General features: G+C 42.1%; 1 protein-coding gene across 2 annotated transcripts in view; it reads right to left on the bottom strand.

Moving 5' to 3' along the window:
* Positions 1 to 13,779, bottom strand: part of LOC126484104 (uncharacterized) — an 857,095-nt gene that overhangs the window by 767,448 nt on the left and 75,868 nt on the right. The gene's annotated exons all lie outside the window — the stretch shown is intronic.

Below are 13,779 nucleotides of genomic sequence, written 5' to 3'. Positions count from 1 at the left end.
ACACAGTACTTGCATTTTTCAGGTTCGCGCTAAAATATTGAGAAGCATGAAAGTTAAAGGGTAGGAAACCAGTTTACGTACACGACAACAACAAACGAAAAGCAAAAAGCAAAACAGTTACAAGAGGTAGAACACATTATTGCATCAGCCGAGCTGTCGTCCTAAGATTACTTGAACCGAGTGAACACTGAGTATAAAATTTCGAATCATCTGTAGCATTCCGCAACGAAATGGAAGTTACTCTTCGGATTCTATGTAAGTAAGAATGTAACACTAGCGGTAAGGGAAAATCCGTAGCAATCAATTTTCTATACAGTACTTCTTGTGCGTTCTTGTATTCTGCATATTCGCATATCATGTGATTCAGTTCGGCTTCATCCGTTTGATGATAGTGGTAGCTTCCAGACGCTGTGATCCTGACTGTGTGTAAAAGTGCAGAGTAATATGTGTATCCAACACCGTGCGAATGAAGGACGCTACGTAACGTTAGCTTCGCATAGTCGAACCATGACGAGAAAGACATGTCCTCCTATACAGCCGCCAACAGTCTTCCCATAAGACGAGGTGATGCATCCCACTTACGTTTCCGGTCATAGTTGTGAGCTTTCTTCATCGTAGGTCTGATATCAGTGTGAGGGATCTGTACTGGATGGATATGTCCTTCTGTATGGTCTATGCTAGAATGTTACCCCTCTCATTATGGAGAATTCCATGATATCTTTTCCTCAGTGGCAAATGGATGTTTATGTTTCTTCTCTTTGCTTCTGCAAAGATCTCAGTATGAAAAGTATGTGCAGATCGAAGTTAAGGTGAAACTGAAATTATCTCATAGGCACAATTAGAGGGTCTGGAGAGGGCGTTTCCAGTCCCTCTTCCCTTTTAAGGTCGAGTTGGTATACGTAAGATACATATTGCCAATATGGTTCAATAAAATAATTTAGTTCGTTGTTGGTGTCTTTCCAGTTCCTAAAATCGTGTAACAATTATGGAATCGCGGCTTTTAAAGATGTCAGATGGATATCGAAAGCACGAATATGTGATGTTCCCTACATTTCCTCATTCCTCATAGCTTCTTATCAGAAGAGGAATTCCGTTCGTGCTGTTGTTCCGTAAAAAACCTGCAGTAGCCCCCAGAACAGCTGATTAGTCTGTTCAGCCGCATGGCTCAGCATTTCCCACACACATGTAGGTGAAGGTTCATCTCGACAGGATACGCGCATTGCGTAGGATAACCCATAAAAAACCCTACTTTTTAAATTCCCGCCATTCTCTTCCGGTACATTGGTAACACTTCAAGTCGCGCGATTTTGTTCTCTTTTTTCTTTGTGCTTCTTTATAGAGCACTTCACGATGAAACAGCACGTTACCATAGTGCAAATGTACAAAGACTGTTCACAAATTCCGTAAAATGTTTGTTCAATACAATGCGCCAGGTAAGTCGACTGTGACGCGACTGATGGTTCAATTTCAGAAAAGCAGTTCGGTTGTAATCGTTAAGACCTGGGGACATATTCGTGTTAGTCGAAATTTGGCCGTACTTTTCCGAGGACGCCACAAGAAACGCATTAACAGGGGACGAGGAACTCTAACGCAGTATCGTAAGAGTGTTTCCAGGTTTGAACCGGATCGTTCGAATGCTGAAGAGGTCTACTTTCGACAAGGTGGTGCAACTTGTCATACATCGTTTGCAACAACGGAACTGTTACGAGCGAGGTTCCTCGGCCACTGCTTTCTCGTAACGGTGACGCAAGCTGGCCGTCTTGCTATTGTGATCTGACACCACGAGATTTATTGTTGTGGACGAATCTGAAATCTTGTGAGGACACCAGCAAGCCGCGATCACTTCCACAGTTAATGTCTGAGATTCGGCGTTTAATTTCAAATATAGAGAAAAAAATACCGAAAACGCGTGAAAAATTTCATCGAAAGAAAGTGCCTACAGAGTAGTCGAGGGAATTTCAGTAACCTTATGTTTCATACATAATCACAGATAGCATACACTTCAACAATATGTATATTTATTCGTATCATCAATAAACTTGTATGCTGTAATGCCCTCACAAGTTATGTTCTTTATGAGACACACCTTACCTGGTACGCTTCTGCCTATGCCTGTTCAGTAGCTCTCGCTGCTGATCAGCATCACTCCACCTCAGTTAAGGAGAAAGAAAACTGTCACTCGGCTATGGACAGTAATCAGTTTCTTGTTGTAACTGATATCATTCAGCAAGATTCTACATTCCAATGAAATCTCACCAAGGAGCTTCGAAGGTACAGTCCTGCGACTGCCTAAAAATTGGAATGGTAACTTTAGACCTAGCAAGGCTTATTAAGAGTCGAAAACACAACTATCAAACGCCCCTGGCTTCTAATTTACTCGCGTTACCTGGTGCAAACTGAGCCTACTCGGATGTGGAACAGAGAGGTGCTACTCTAGACTACTTTGGTTCAAATGGCTCTGAGCACTATGGGACTTAACATCTACGGTCATCAGTCCCCTAGAACTTACAACTGCTTAAACCTAACTAACCTAAGGACATCACACAACACTCAGTCATCACGAGGCAGAGAAAATCCCTTACCCCGCCGGGAATCGAACCCGGGAACCCGGGCGTGGGAAGCGAGAACGCTACCGCACGACAACGAGCTGCGGACTAGACTACTTTCGCTGGATGCTTGGAAGACTTATATAAAGATAACTGTAAAGATATTGAGCGATTGGATAGCGTGGATAGTGATCTCTCAGGTTTTCCCGGCGTGACTGATTAATAGTGAGCTTCCGGGTGTTCAGCAGAGTTGTTTCTACTTTCTGCGCGATGTTTTGAAGACCGACCCAGCCTTCCGCTTCTGGTGCTACATGTTGTACTGTTACGTCTACCGTGAAACTCAAATTTCCTCAGCGTTTTCCAACAGTAATGTGTGTGAGGGTCGGCGAGGGTTCAACAAATTGAATATCCCTGTTTTATTTTTTAGCTGTTCTTTATTTCGATAGACTCCTTAATTACACTGTCCCAGGAACTTGGCGTGTGCACTGCAATGCTGGCCTCGTAATATATTCCATGATTATATTCGAGGCAGTGATCGACGACAACCGGTTTGCTTGGTGTCTTTAATGGAGTAGGTTTCTGATGTTCTGATCATCTCTCCTCGAGTGCTCTGACTACCTGACTAAAGTAAGACACGCCACATTCGTACAGAATGCGATACCCACACGGCTATCGGAGACATCGTCTTTAACATTACAAAGAATAGTTTTTGCCTTAGCTGAAGGAATCGAAATTCACTGGATACTATGTTTGCCTGAAGATACATTGACCAATCAGACTATTTGGACACCGAGCTACCGTCGATACAAATCCATCGAGGTGACAGCGGTGTCACCTGGCGAGAACTGACTGCTAGTCAGACACACACACGGTGCATGTAGCGTCAGTGAGACTGCTGTCCGTCTGTAGAATGGCGAACGTGCGATCCATCTGAGTTTGACCGAGGGCACGAGCATTTCGAAAACTGCGCAACTTGTCGCGTGTTCGAGTTATGCTGTGCTCAGTGTGTTCAAAACGTGACGAAACCAAGGCGAAAACACGTCCAGACATTCGTGAGGCTGGGCGGCCACCCTTCATTACATATGTCGGACGTCGTAGGCTGGGCAGACTGACAAAATAGGACAGGTAGGCAACTTAGAGCTGGGCAAAGTACAGGCACGTCTGGACACACAGTGCACGGTACACTCATAATGATGGCCCTCCACAGCCGACGACTCATGTATGTGTCAAAATTAACTCCTCGACATCGGCAACTAGGACTGAAACTCATACATGATCATCGGCACTGGACGCTGGCTCAATGGCAGAGCATTTTATGGTTTCATGAATTCCGATACCATCTTCATCATGCCGATGGGAGAGCGCGAATCCTTCGTCTTTCAGGGGGAAAGCTCCTTTGCACCTATACTTCTTGATGGAGACAAGCTGACGACGGCTCTCGGTAGCATTCACCATGACAGTCAAGGAGTATCGCACACTGGTTGCAGAACACGTACACCCCTTAAAGACGATCTTCTTTCCCTGTCCCTCTGGCATTATTCAAGGAGATAGTGCGTCTTGATACTAGAGGGAACTTTAGAGAGCTGTACAGGAAGACAGAGATTGGAATACATCCAGCAGATAATTGAGGACGTAGGTTGGCACAGGAGAGGAATTTGTGGCGGGCCTCATCAAACTAGTCAGGAGACAGTTGACCCCCGCCCTAATAGCAAAAAAAAAGTGCACCACATCACAAGGCCAGAAGTGTGACGCAGTGGTTCGAAAAACGCACTGGCGAGTTCCAATTGATGTTCTGGCTCACCAACTCGCCAGATCTGAATCCGATAGAACACATTTGGCAGGTGACTGAACGTGGCGTCAGATCTCATCGCCCCCGTTCTCGGAATTTACAGGAATTATGTGAGTAGTGTGTGCTGATGTTGGGCCGAACCCCTTCAGCGACATACCAATGCTTCATTGCTCCCATGCCATGGCGTGTACCCGCTGTTATCCGTGCCAAAGGTGGGCATACCGGCTAGTAGGTAGATAGACATAATGTTCTGGCTAATCAGTGTATTTCCGGATATTGGAACAAAATAAAGCAGGTAAGCGATTTTTGGATTCCCTTTCTCGGTCTCGACCTGTCTCTCAGAGGCGTTCTTTACTTTCGCTGCAGCGCTCGTTCAGTTTTATACTCTAAGTACCAATTCTTTCGCATAGGTGTTGTAACTCGCCGGACTCGTCCGCCTTGTCTGAAAGTATTCGAGCTCTATGGACCACAGGCACCGAATTTTTTTCTGATGGATGGCGATGGCTTGAGACGTGCAGAACAGGTCACTGTGTGCTGCTTTTCTGTATAAAATTTGACCCAGAGATCCGTCCGGTCTTAAGTAAAACGTCGAGGAAAGGTGTTGCGAACGTGGCATGCCTTATGTTGGGCAGACTGCCAGAGCAGTGGAGGTTAGGTGCACGGAGCATCAGCGACGCACTTCACTAAAGCCACAAAGCAAATCATCTGCCATCGAGAGCAGCCTCGAGTATAATCACGTTATGAAATACAAAGAGAACAGTACTGTGGTGCTTCAAACGCCAAGTTTCTGGGACGGTGTAATTAAAGAGTCTGTCGAAATAAAGATGTCGGAAAAAGCTAATAAACAGGGATGGAGGTTTCAATTTAAATAAAACTTGGGAGTGACACATTCAGTTTATTAAATCCTCGCTGACCTTCACGGAGTACCAGTGCATGCTGTCTAAAACAAAGGACCATCCAGAATCGTACTCGGATGTAAATAGCGGCACATTCTGGTTGAAGTCCAAGCAGACAGTACACACAGCAGCAAAACCCGCAACACCTGAAGAAGAGGGATGGGTAGGTAATCGAATCATTGTGCAGAAAAACGAAACAATTCGGTTCAACACCCCGAAGCTCCCTGTTACACCTGGAATGTTATTTGACTTTTCCCTTTATTTTAACTAACTACTTGTTTATCATTTTTATTTATTACTGTTAACATACTTCTGAATGTCTAACAGCATCAAACGCTAAATTAATAACTGATAAAGATGGAGCAAATGCGCTACGAGACTCGGTAATGTAACCAGTAAACTACTCGCGACAACCAAACTGTGTCACCGATAGTTTCCTTGCAAATCGACGCATTATAAGATTCAGTCCTGTAATTATGTATCAACTAGTGACTAGCCACTCCAAGGGGCAATAACTTTTACCGAACAATCATGACTAGAGAGTAATTTACTTTTAATGAAATAGCAGCTCTAGTTGCATATAACAAATTTTGCTTCGTAACTGGTTTCTGCAATTAGTCCGTTCTCAAGTGAAAAGAAATTATTTTATTAGGATATAAATAACAACATGAAATACTTTTTGTAACGCGTGTGTGAAATCTTATGGGACTTAAGGGGCCCCGGAAAGGCTCAAAATCATGAAAAGTTCAATTTTTACTTTTTTGCGTTTTCTGAATCTGCAGACTATTACCTTTTAATAGATATATAATTTATTCAATTCCGAAGACTACAACTATTTTTAAATTTTTTTTGAAATGTGTTCTACATGGGCCTGACCCACTGTGGCGCTGTTAAACTGCTGTCAAATGGTGTTATTATTAACGTCCGTGATCATCAGGTACATTTTAGTGATGTGAGATAAAGTATGTGTTGTGGCTAACCTGTGATGGTTCAATATATATCGCTGGTGTGATTGTCGATTGTTTCATGTTTATTTACTCTGTCGTTATCTCGAAAATATTCGTAATTAATTCTGTTTCTTGAGTCTCTGTTTTGTTGAAGTATGATAATGAGTAAAAGTAATTAGAAATCCTCTGAAGGCTTTTAAGAAAAGGAGAAATGTTGGAAAGCCAAAGGTATGTGTTAATTCTGTAAACAATAAAGACGATAACAAAGTGAGTGCGCGACTGCTGCGGTCGCAGGTTCGAATCCTGCCTCGGGCATGGATGTGTGTGATGTCCTTAGGTTAGTTAGGTTTAAGTAGTTCTAAGTTCTAGGGGACTGATGACCACAGTAGTTAAGTCCCATAGTGCTCAGAGCCATAACCAAGTGAGTGAACCTAACCTCTCAAGTACACCTGCCCATAGCAGTCAAAGTGGGAAAGAAAATACTTCACAGAAGAAGCTTGGTTCAATGAGTGAAAACTATGAATGTTTTATGGGCGAATCGGATGTGAATGAAATATTTGATATGTCGGTTCTCAAAGGAATTTTTTCAAACTGTGTAAGATGTATTCATTGTAGTGAAGTTGGTCTGGAACTCTCCATAATAAATCACGTAGGACTTGCTAGTGAAATACAACTGAAATGTGATAAGTGTTCATACATGACCACCTTTTGGAACAGTGTTGCAGTAACTGCAACTGAAGAAAATGGTAGCAAAATCTACGAACACAACAACGAGCGATGCTTGCTTTAGACAAGGAACGCCTTCGGGCTGCAGACAGGGCTGTAAAGACTCTAGAAATACAAGCAAGAGTAAACAGGAGGAGGAACAAGAGGAAGCTGGAGGAGGAGTTTGCAGAGGATGAAGATAATCCATCCTATGGACCTGGAATGCACTAAAAAGTTAATCCAGTCTTTGTCGCTCGATTCCCAATACTTTTATTTTCTCATACTAATTACATGTTTTCTAAGGATCTTCCAAACATATTTGTTTCAAACTTTCAGTTAATGTTACACAGTACCTTCTGCATAATTTAACACAGCCTTTTTCCAAAAAACTATATATTTTTGAATATATAAATAAAAAATTGCAAAAAAAATGTTGTGAATTTTCATTACAATTGAAAAAATAATCATCTTTAATAGCTGAACTAAAATTTTGTAAAATCCCTGTGTTAAGTTGTGTTGTAGCCCATATTCCAATAAATAATCTGTAAAAAGTTCAACTTCCTACCTCAAATACTTTGTGAGGAAAGATGTAATTTATAAGCGTAATTTTAACATTGCAAGTATAGGGCGTTCCGGAGCCCCTTAACTGCTAAGGTCATCAGTCCCTAAGCTTACACATAACTTAACCTAAATTATCCTAAGGCCAAACACACACACGCATGCCCGAGAGAGGACTCGAAACTCCGCCGCGACCAGCAGCACAGTCCATGACTGCAGCGCCTGAGACCGCTCAGCTAATACCGCGCAGCCATGAAATATTTTAAAACAAGGTACAGGAAGCTGTACAAAGTGTCCGTGTGACTACTGATGGATAATAAGTCGTGAGGATGTTCAAGTAAGATTTTTGTGTAACCAAGTGTATGAAACGTACGCAACAGAGACTTTTTGAGAATCTAAAATTGGGAAGAAAAATGGTTCAAATGGCTCTGAGCACTATGGGACTCAACTGCTGAGGTCATTAGTCCCCTAGAACTTAGAACTAGTTAAACCTAACTAACCTAAGGACATCACAAAAATCCATGCCCGAGGCAGGATTCGAGCCTGCGACCGTAGAAAATTGGGAAGAGCATACTAATGGGCAGGAGAGGCATTCAGAATATTTGACGAATAGATCTTTGAGCGCTGTAATGGACGCTGTATGTTCCAAAGAACCGAAACTAACACCGGGTGAGTGCCGAAGGCCTCTAATCAGTTTAGTATACGTAAACCTTTTATCATATAGGATGTAGAACACTGTAACGGTATTCCCTAACGATCCCCCGTTGTCTACAGGAGAGTACTGTCGTTGGACGATAGTAAAGAACTGCAGAACCTCTGAATGGCGTGCAGTGGCACAAGTAACTGTTCTTCCAACTGAAAACTCTCCTCTCACCTTGCGGCGAGTTTCTTTTTCTGTGGTTCCCCCCACACGCCTTACTGTTAGAAAATGCGCAATATTCCTCAACTAGAGAAAACTGTAGCGGAAACTATAGTTCAATTCTTTTATCTTGGCGGCTCGTGCATGCCCGCCTAGACGCGGGAGATTGCTGCGTTGCCAGTTGCACACGACGCACGCGCCAAGAGAAGCAGCGCCATAGTATAGCATAGTTCGCAAGCTTACGTTTAGGGGGGAGCGCGCAGTTCATGAAGTATAGCCACCACAGCCGCATTAACCCTTTCGCTGCTACAAAGACGTGCTCCCTGCATTCCGCGCTGTGGGCGATTTTGTCACTGCACTGCTCGCCTGAGCTGACACATTGTGCTCCGACTGCTTTGACACTCTTTATCATTCGATTCCACAAAAACTATTTGGCTCAAAAATTAGATTTTTACCTTTCTTCTTGACTGATACCTTCCCCCCATAAATGACTTAATTTTGTTTCGATGTTCAACGCAGTTATTATGCAGCATTAAATATAGTAAACTATTGCACGAAATTTTGAAGAGTTTGCGGAGGTAAAGTCCATAGAGTATACTTTCCGGAAGGTCGATTTGAGCTGCCACAATGTTTAGAATGAAATGTGGACAAGATACCTATATATTTCATTTAATTAAAGTACCACATAAGTGTCGTATGTAACATTGAGAAATATTCCATCTTTCGCGACTGTAACAAAAGTTTTATTTACACTGGGCACGTTTGGCTTTATTTTAAAGCACTTCAATCAATCAAAAGGAAGTAGACAAAATACATTAAACAAAACTGTGGACTTACAAAAACATTAGGACTTGAATATACCTTCTGTCAGTGAAGTGCTCAGAGCTATGTCAAATATAATTTTTGTGTGTGGCACACACAAACAGCTTTTATTTGCTAAAACACTGATGAGCCAACACAAACGTTGAATATTGTGCTACCGCAGCACAAAACTACGAAAGGTGACTTGGCAATGGAGGACACAAAATACAGTCCTCTTATGATGCTTCAAAAGAGAGAAACGCGTCTGGTCTATATAGGTCGCTTATTACAGTTGCAGAAGAGGGATATATTACAATACCATTGGTAAAACTGCGACTGTGGAACAGAAACAAGAAATATAACGTGAATACCATTGTGTATGTGCCATACCTTTCATCGATGGAAGTGCTTTAAAATAAAGCCAAACGCGCCGTGTGTATATAAAACTTTTATTACAGCCGCGAAAGACGGAATATTTCTCAATATTACATACGACACCTATGTGGTACTTAAATTGAATGAGATATTGTTATACAGTAAATATTATATGAAATTTAGGTAACTTGTCCACATTTCATTCTCAACATTGTGGCAACTAAAATCGACCTTACGGGAACTATACGCTATGGACTTTTACGTCTGTAAACTCTTCAAAATTTCGTTCAATGGTTTACTACATTTAATGCTGCACATCAAAACAAAATTAAGTCATTTATGGGGGGAAGGTATCAGTCAAGAAGACGTGTAAAAATCAAATTTTTTGGCCAAATAGTTTTAGTGAAATCGAATAATAAGTGTGTCAAAGCAGTGGGAACACCATGTGTCTGCACAGGCAAGAAGTGCAGTGATGACAAAATCGCGCACAGCGCGGAATGCGGGGAGTATGTGTCTGCAGCAGCGAAAAAGTTAATGAAGAGGCAAAGCACTAGAAATTTCATTCAAACGAATAAAATTCGTGAATTAAGGCACTCCAATATTGTTTTTAAATAAAGAAAATATTACGCACTGTACAAGGTTTGAACTCATAACCTTTCACTTCGTGGCCCAACACCTTAACCGTTCCGCTACATCAGCTCATCGAGCACTGTAACTCAATAATGACTCTAACAGCTCACGCAACTACTTATAAACACTGTTGGTATGACTATGAATTACTCACGCTCCGTCGAAGTACAATAGGAAATAAACAATTACCGCTGTTCTTTATTGCGAAAAAGCAGTTCGTGAGATTGAAACAAACACCTTTCCTTGATATCGTCTGAATTAGGAGTCTTATTGCTTGTTTGGTTTAATTAATTAATAGAATATGAAGCAATTGGTATAAAGAATGCTTTTTCCAAACTTTCTATAAAAGAAAGTCTGCTATCAAACATTGCTTTTGTTCTATTACTTTATTTATGACTGAACGTTTCTAAAACTGAAGACACTCGTCCCTGCTCTGCACTGCAGTCGAGATCTGGCAACGTCGTTCTCTGTTCATTGGCTGATTGTGTTTTGTGACGTCAGATGCGCAGAACAAACCTAAACTCGGCCGCCAAGATATATGACGCGCACTTTAACAGCACTTCACATCTCTGCAGGTTGCATGAGTTGCTTTCTGGCATCAGGTTAACTGAGCTATTAAACGATAGATAGATAGTATGTGAGGGAAAACTTCAATATATTCTTACTCGTTTCATACAGGAACACTGCCTAGCCCGTACTAGTCTTAACTGACACATTTAACATTCACACGCCCTCAGAGTCACTCGTAGTAGGCATCTTAGCGAATCTAACAGAACGATTTACCAAAAATGTTACAAAAGTGACCACCTATGATCATAGGCTCGCTCTAATATTATCCTAGTCGATCGCTTTTAACATTCAGTTCTCGGTCCCAACTTGCAAAATATGTGACGAGGATTTTAATTGATTCAAAAGTTACAGTTCACACATAAAAAACAAACTTTCTTGAGTTCACCTTTTCTACTTGTCCGCGATTACTTTGCGGCACTACATGGTCAAGTTCTACTCATTATTCCGCAAAATCGTGCCATCTGCTAGGAGGTCGTTACACTCAGATCATATCATTGTGAAGGCTATGCTCCGCGCTCTTTGGATTACACAAAGCAGTTCTCTAGCCCACAAAATACGCTCGGGCACGCTGTGCTCTGACTGGCTGATATATATATCGCAGCCAATCCGCTATTCGTTTTAAATCGCGCAATCCTGTGTCATTTGCATCTGATCAGTCTCAATTTAATAGCCTTTACTAGTATTTTATTAAAAGAATAAATTTAGAAAACACACAAATATCAAAAATATGACAAGGTTTACAATTAGCGCTACCAGTGTACAAAATTTCTTGACAACTAATTTTTTTTTTATTTAGCTACGTGTTTCGAGGTGGTACCTCATCATCAGATTACACTGACATTGTAAGAAATTTAACAGATGTTTGTACGTATATTAAAGCTTAATTACATGACTGCTGTGATCACCTATGTTCTTGTGGCATGGCCGATTCCTTTGATAATCTGAGGCATCGCTGTTTACATGGTTCTTATGGACAGACTTCACAACGGTGTCTTTAAAGCATTTCATATTATCACAGATATCAAGTTAACTGAACTATTGTAAAATATTTTTGGTTTCACAAGTACCATACAACAGAGAATTACATTTCACAAATTTGCCGGAAGGATATGACAGATACGCTCTGCACAGCCGCGGTTCTCTCGCTAGCGTGTATTCAGTTAAAACACATGTCAGTATTCGTTTCCGCTCATTGCTTCGAATTCACAGTTCATTTTCACTAATAACTGAAAAAATGCAATTATGAGTAATTAATAGAAGTCATAATCTTCACAGAAGATATATTTTTGTTTCCAAAATATGCTCTTTTCACTGTAAATGATTTATAGTCCATTTTACACTGACAAGTTCCGGCCATAGCCGTAACTATAAAGAGCTACTGCATCGTTAGAGCCCATCAGTCGTGCTAGAACCATGACTCATCAATGAAACTATCTGCTCGCTGCCGTCCGACTTATATAGGTTCTATGTCTCAGGCAGCTATCTTTAGATATGAATAAATTAAGACAATGCCTACAACAAAGGGAAGAAACCCGACAGTGTCTGACTACAAGTGCACTAGTGAACACCTTATGCACGTCAAACGGTATACGGGTAATTAATGGGAGGTGAAATGAGATGGGACAGTCACATAAAATCACTTTTAGGAAAAGCGAATGTGGAACTTGGATTTCTTAGTACGGGTTCTGAGAACATGTTGTTCATTTGCGAAGGAAATCGAATGCAAGACAGTAGGGCGACCAGTTTTAGTCGTTCGAGTGTTCTGAAACGTTATCAGGTAAACAGAGCGAAGACATCGATCAAATTCAGAGACGCGTTGCTGTAATAGTTCTGAGTAGCCCGTACTAAAGTTTCACAGGAATGCTCAGGGAGCATAAGTAGGAATGATACTTCCTGGCAGATTAAAACTGTATGCCGGACCGAGACCCAAGCTCGGGACCTTTGCCTTTCGCGGGCAAGTACTCTACCAACTGAGCTACCCAAGAACGACTCACGACCTGTCCTCACAGACTGACTAAGCCACGTCTCCGCAATATCGTTTCTTTCGGGGTACTAGTCCTGCATGGTTCGCAGTAGAGCTTCTGTAAAGTTTGGAAGGTAGGAGTCGAGGTACTGGCGGAAGTAAAGCTGTGTGGACGGGCCGTGAGTCGTGCTTGGGTAGCTCAGTTGGTAGAGCACTTGGCCATGAAAGGCAAAGATCCCGATTTCGAGTCTCGGTCCGGCACACAGTTTTCATCTGCCAGGAAGTTTCATATCAGCGCATACTCCGCTGCAGAGTGAAAATCTCAGTCTGCATATGTAGGAATGCTTGGAAGGAAGACTACGAAGTCCACTCGAAAGCTCGTTGCCTAAGCTGGCAGGCCCTGTATTCGAAGAAGACTGTGTGGTCATCATGCTATCGTCGTCTTATGTCTCCATTAAAGATCCGGAGAATAAGGGAAGGCAGGTTTGCGCACAACGAAGGCATACAGTCGTTCGCACTACAAAGGCAACACACATAGTTGTCACTCCCTTACTCAAGACGCGCATGAAATAGCGGAGAAAATCTATAATATTCGTAACATACAGGGTCTAACCATGCACTGTTTAGTGGCTTGGTGTGTATGTAAAGAGGTTGGACAAAAACAGGGAAACACCACAAGCAGAATACGTTTCCATGTCTAATACGGTGAAGGAAAACCTTTGGCATCCCAAAACAGCTTCCATTTGCCTCAGAATGGTTAACACAGGTCATGTATGATTTTCAAGGGAATGTTACACCATTCCTCCTTCTAAATAGTGCAGATTCAGTGACGATAACGGTGGTGGGTAGCGATCATTCTCCAAAAGTGGCCCATAAAGCCTCCGTGATGCTGAGACCTGGTGACTGTGGTGGCGAGGGCAAATACGAAAATTCATCCCCATGCTAGCAAACCAAGCCTGAACGAAGAGAGCTGTACGAACAGCCGTATCATCTTTCAACACAGCATCACCATTGAGGAACCGAAATTGTGACATAGGATGGGCCTGCCCAGCCAAATTGTTCACATAATCCTTGGCAGTAATGCGGCCTTCCATAGTAGCCAAGGGACATGTAGAATATCACTATATGGCTACCCAGGTC

Source organism: Schistocerca serialis, chromosome 6, assembly GCF_023864345.2.
Source record: "Schistocerca serialis cubense isolate TAMUIC-IGC-003099 chromosome 6, iqSchSeri2.2, whole genome shotgun sequence".
In the NCBI taxonomy this organism is placed as follows: domain Eukaryota; kingdom Metazoa; phylum Arthropoda; class Insecta; order Orthoptera; family Acrididae; genus Schistocerca; species Schistocerca serialis.
The sequence above is the reverse complement of the archived record's forward strand: the minus strand, read 5'-3'. Positions and strand labels throughout refer to the sequence as shown.